The sequence below is a fragment of the Otolemur garnettii genome, unplaced genomic scaffold, assembly GCF_000181295.1.
Source record: "Otolemur garnettii isolate 467f Iridium unplaced genomic scaffold, OtoGar3 scaffold00075, whole genome shotgun sequence".
Taxonomy (NCBI): Eukaryota; Metazoa; Chordata; class Mammalia; order Primates; family Galagidae; genus Otolemur; species Otolemur garnettii.
The window spans coordinates 2877378-2882726 of record NW_003852470.1 but is presented as its reverse complement, the minus strand read 5'-3'; the positions used below and the strand labels follow the sequence as shown (position 1 = coordinate 2882726).

The 5349-nt window shown below is 48.9% G+C and overlaps 1 long non-coding RNA gene across 2 annotated transcripts in view; it reads left to right on the top strand.

The window, feature by feature from the left end:
* Nucleotides 1–5209, top strand: part of LOC111726686 — a 33270-nt gene extending 28061 nt beyond the window's left edge. Inside the window, exons 1-3 of one of the 2 annotated variants that reach the window (XR_002774405.1) lie at nucleotides 1125–2348; nucleotides 2476–3393; nucleotides 5099–5209. This is a non-coding gene — a long non-coding RNA (uncharacterized LOC111726686). Of the gene's footprint in view, nucleotides 1–1124; nucleotides 2349–2475; nucleotides 3394–5098 lie in introns of those variants that run through there. The other variant, XR_002774404.1, reaches the window with a different exon arrangement.
* The last annotated feature ends 140 nt before the right edge of the window (nucleotides 5210–5349 follow it).

The window sequence follows — 5349 nt, the reverse complement described above, 5'->3', positions numbered from 1 at the left end:
GTGTGTGTGTGTGTCTGTGTGTGCGTGTGTCTGTGTGCATGCGTGTGTGTGTGTGTGTGTGCGTGTGTCTGTGTGTGCGTGTGTCTGTGTGCATGCGTGTGTGTGTCTGTGTGTGGTGTCAGGCCCATAACACGTTCTTAAACTCATCTTGAGCATTTCTTGCCCCAGACCTGGAAGGAGCCACTTTTCCATAGGCCTTGGTCTCTCTAGGGAGAAATGGCATTTAGATCCTCACCTGAGCCACGGGGAGCTCATTGCTCTTGGAGTGTCATTGGCTTTAGGCCTTTTCAACAGAGGTAGGAAATACGTGCTTTTAAGAAAGAAAAACATTATGAGCTTGTACTGATGATAACAACAACTCAAATGAAAGATTACAAGGTATTAAACTCAATTAATCTGATTTCTATTTGTTTCTCTTTTGCACCAAAGATCCTGGTTCCTAAGAACACAAGTACCACATTGCTCATTATGTAAATATTTAACAGCTGTGTTCCTCATTATTCACCCAGGCAGCCTTAGTAGAGACAAGCCGTGCAGACAACAGCCCTCACTTCCCAGTGACGTGCGGCCACAGTGTCCGTCTTGTGCCCCTGCCCTGTGTCCAGCGTGGGTCAGCTGTGACCCTGCTCCTCCCGGGCTTGGCACAGAGGCCCAGGCTGGGGAGGACTGTTTCTGGGGCTTGGGTGATTGTCTGGCAGAGGGAACAGACTTGCTGGACTAGATACCGGCTTCTCCACTTCTCGCAACCTCACTTCCACCCACATTGTTTTTTGCCACATCCGATCACATGGCCCACCCTGAGCTCAGTAGAGCAGGGACTTCTACTCTTCTTGCAGATCAGGAGGCCAAGACTTTGGTCAAGGAGGCAGCAATGTCAGATCCTCTGCAGGGAGGGAAGTGAGAAGCCCACCAGGAGTACTGGCATCATTGCTACAAATAACGTGCAGTTTAAGACCCCTCTGCCCACTGGCTTTATCACATGGCACCAGGCTCCACAGTTAAAATGCTCTTTCAGATTTAGTCTCAGTAATTTTTTCTCTGTGTGGTTGTGTCACCAACTTGATGTGCTGTTAAGCTTTTGTTTCAGTTTGGTTTTGATTTTTAGGAATGGCCATTTTTATTTTTTAATGTTTTTATATGTTTATATCTTATAGAAAATATTTACACAGTTCCAAATTCAAAATATACAGTCCTGTGCATTCAGAAAGGTTAGCTCATCTTCCTGGCCCTCCCTCCCTCTCCCCACATTGGTGCTGTAGCTGGGATTTCAGTTGTTGTCATGGTCCCTGGTTGTTTCTGATTCCTCTGCTTGTGTGTATAAACCTCGTGTAAATATGCACACGTGCTGTGCAACAAAACGTGGTGCCCGGCTTAGAGGAGGGATGAGTGTTTGGTGGCTGTTGTCACAATAACAACAGACTAAGTGATGTGAAACTATGGGATTTCATTCCATCACAGCACTAGGGCCAGAGGTCTGAGACCAAGTGTCAGCAGGGCCACACTCCCTCTGCAGCAGCGGTTCTCAACCTGTGGGTCGTGACCCTCAGGAACTATATTAAGGGCCGCAGCTTTAGGAAGGTTGAGATCCACTCACTGCTCTGGAGGTCGAGGGAAGAAGCTTCCTTGCTCTGCCCGGTTTGAGGTGGTTGCTGGCAATCCTGGCGCCTGCTGGCTTGTGGTGGCATCACCCCGATCTCTGTCCTTCTCACCTTCTCTTCTTCCCTGTGTGACTCTGTCTCTAAATCTCTCTCTGCTTATGCTACATCAGGACGCTAGTCAGTGGGTCAGTACCCTTTGTAACCCAGCATGGCCTCATCTTGACTGTATCTGCAAAGGACGTCTCCTGATGAGATCATACCCACAGGTACTGGGCACTAGGACTTCAGCATATTTTGGTGGGGGCACAGTTTCACACAGAGGTGGAGCTCAGGACCCCACCAGCTGTCATACTTTTCAATGGTGGCGTGCCATCACCCTCGGAACTTCTCTCAGGGCTGAGTCATATCCTGAGATGTGCAGTTTCCCTCAGTTCCTGGAATAACAGGGTCCAACTGCCTTTCAGCCTGGTTTGGGGGTGACTTGTCACAAATCTCTGGGGATCATCCTTCTGCCTTGGTTTAGAGCTATGTTTGTTTTGAGGGGAAGGTGATATGGGTGTGATGGTTGGTCAGCCACAGAGCTTCCCAAGCACGTGGCCCTGAGTCTTTCCAGGACACAGGCAGAGAAGCGGGGTAGGCTGGCCACTCCCTTGGATTTTCCTGATGGCTCCTGGCCTCACTTTCCCTGCCTGACCCAGGGCGTCCCTGGGGCTGCATCCCTGCCCTCTGAGCTCTGCACATCAGTCTCAGGTGAGTTCATTTTACAGGGCTTGGAAGTGGATTAGGAGCCTGCAGATTTCTAGCTCCAAGAGGTCAGTACAGTGGGGCTTGTGGCAGCTCAAATCTGGCCCTGAAATGTGTGTGTTTGCCCTTCCAGTGCCCACCCACCGGCCTGCCCGGGTCAGCCAGGCATTCGCTCTTCCCAGGGGAAATACCACTGGACAAAGGAGCATCTAGAAAGTAACGTGCACGTCGTCTTCTGGTCTGAGTGCATGTGTCTTAAAACAGGCGTTCTAACACTGAGGCTGACATTATTAAAACCCAGGGTGAACAGCGCCGATATGATCTTGTTTGCGTCTCATCCTCTGCTGAAACCAAGGGAGTAATTTATTTTAATTTGCCATGAAAGGGCTTCCTGGAAGGGGCTGCACTGCAGGTGTATTAGGAGGCTGACAGGTGCTTTAGGATAAGAGCCTGTGGCTCTGATGGAAGATTTATTATGATTTGTATCTCCTACCAATGCTGTGAATGGCGCTAACGAGGTTTGGGTTCGCCTGATAGGATTAGCTGGTTTGGATGCCATTTTGGACTAAGGCCTCGTTGTTTATGGAAATGCTGTTTCATACATGGGGACTCACACACTCCACCGACAAGCCTGGGTTCCAACCAGAGCTGGGAACTGAACTGGTTGGCTGGTTTTTTGTTTTTGTTTTGACAGCCTCTTCAGGGCCCTCATAGTCCGGGTACTTCCCTTTCTAGACACGCTCTCTGTGGTAAGTGTGCTCAGGGTATAAACTTATGTTTCTCATGTTTGTTTCTCCCTTATTTGTAAGTCCAGCAAGGACAGACCTCGAAGTGGTGTTTTATTCAGAATCATATGCTCAGTGCCCACCAACACGTCCAACCACAGGAGATGCTTACGAACTTTTGTGTATTTATAAAAAAGAATTCCACAGTTCCACAATCTCAAGAGAGCTACTGGGATTGACCATCCATCTGTTGGCTTTACAAAACTCACGAAGGACCATTTCCAGCTAATGACCCAGTGACCTAGTTGCAAAACCATTTGATACAGGTGAGTGTTAGTGTGGATGCTGTTAAAACAGGTTCTGTCAAACTGTAAGGAAATTATGTAAAAAATATTGCCGTTTTTATTTTTCCAAAGGCTTATGTTCTTTCTTCTTAACATGAGATTCCCCCCCTTTCTAAGAAAACCTACTAAACATAGCTATGTAAAAATTGCTTGTTCAGAACTTTACAAGCTACAAAACGTATTATTGCAATCTGTAGTTATGTAATAAACAGGCCTGCAACTATGTAACAATTCCCAGTATGAAATAATCATAAAATCCGATATTACTTCTTCCCCGGCACAGCCTATATTTTTTAATAAACTGTCACTTCTTTCGAACTTTGCAAACTCCAAGTTCCTTTGTAGCCTGAATTTTGTGCTTTGTCTCGTGGACGTAAGGAGCAAGTGCTGCATCTTATGGTCCCGGTGGATTCCCAGGGATTTGCGATAATAAACAAGTTTGCTTTGAGTCAGCCAGAACTTTCAGGAACTGTCCAAATGCTGACGGCTTCCTGGGAGAATGCATCACTGCTCAAGCTGTCATGAATTTCAGAGGTCACTGTCTGCCTTTGCGGGAGTCACATGTTGCCTTCTGAAAGTGACCCTGGCTGCTGTGGCTGTGGCTGGGTCCTGGGTCTGGGCACAGTCTCCTCCGGCCACAGTGTTTCTGACCCTCCTGGGCCTCTGGGGGCTGTGAACTTGCTGCTGCCCAGGGCACCGCAGTGCAGCCCAGCAGGGGGCCCTCCTGACCTCTCGCTTTGTGCCAATTTAGAAGAGTTTAGAGGTGGAGGAGGGATATTAAAGGGGTTTTCCCAAGATGCCTAAGATAAAAGCAGGTTTCTTTTTTGAGCAGATAGACTCCTTTCAATGGGGAGCTGAGCCCCTGCTCCGTGCCCGGGAGTCAGTTGTGCTCAGAGAGCAGGGAGGTTGTGAACCGCGGTGAGATGGATTCAAACAGGTGCTGACGATTTCCCCACCTGGGGGCAGCAGGAGTCTAGGGTGGAGACTGGCTCCACCTTCTCCATTTCAATTTTAAATCTTCTTTTCTTCCTATGCCAAAATGTTTGTTCTGCTCTATGGAGGAATCTCTTCTTATTGAGAGCCCCCCCCCACCTCAGTTTGTGCCAAATGTAATTCCTGATAAGATTTGCAGGCTCTGGGCTGGTAATTGATGGAGGGTAAAGAGGATATTAATAATAGCAATCATAACAAATAAATAATAATAGTTCAAGGCCTGCTTTTGGGAGAGCCTAGTGTTCAGGGGTCTGGGTGGTGGGGCACCATCTATGTTAGGGGTGTGAGATGAGGAAACCTCTGTCATTGGTCACCGAGCCACATTCTTCAGCAGGGACAAGGCCGACCTTTGTTCATCCTCTGCCTCACTCCTATCTCTCCTCATTGGTTCCAGGCTCTGGTGGGGCAACTGGGGAGGGGGGTGTCCAGCCCACAAGACATCTGAAGGCATCTCTGAGTGTTCCGTTCACCCGAAGTCAGGGTCACAGCTGCAGGGAGGGAGGCAGGAAGGGGAGCAGCCTGCTGGGGCTGGGGTCTTTGTGAGGAGGGAAGAGTCGATTGTTATACACCCTAGCCAGGCGGAGAGCAGACCAGATCTAGATGAATTTACCTTTCAGATCAGGAGGAGAGTCAAGCTCTTGAAAGATGGAGGCGCTACAGATTTGCAAAGAAATAACTATAGTGAACTGTGCAGGACTAGATGGCGACACAAGTTACCGGACCTGAACCGTCCAGGACTAGATGGCGACACAAGTTACCGGACCCCGAACCGTCCAGGACTAGATGGCGACACAAGTTACCGGACCCCGAACTGTCCAGGACTAGATGGAGACACAAGTTACCGGACCCCGAACCGTCCAGGACTAGATGGAGACACAAGTTACCGGACCTGAACCGTGCAGGACTAGATGGCGACACAAGTTACCGGACCTGAACCGTCCAGGA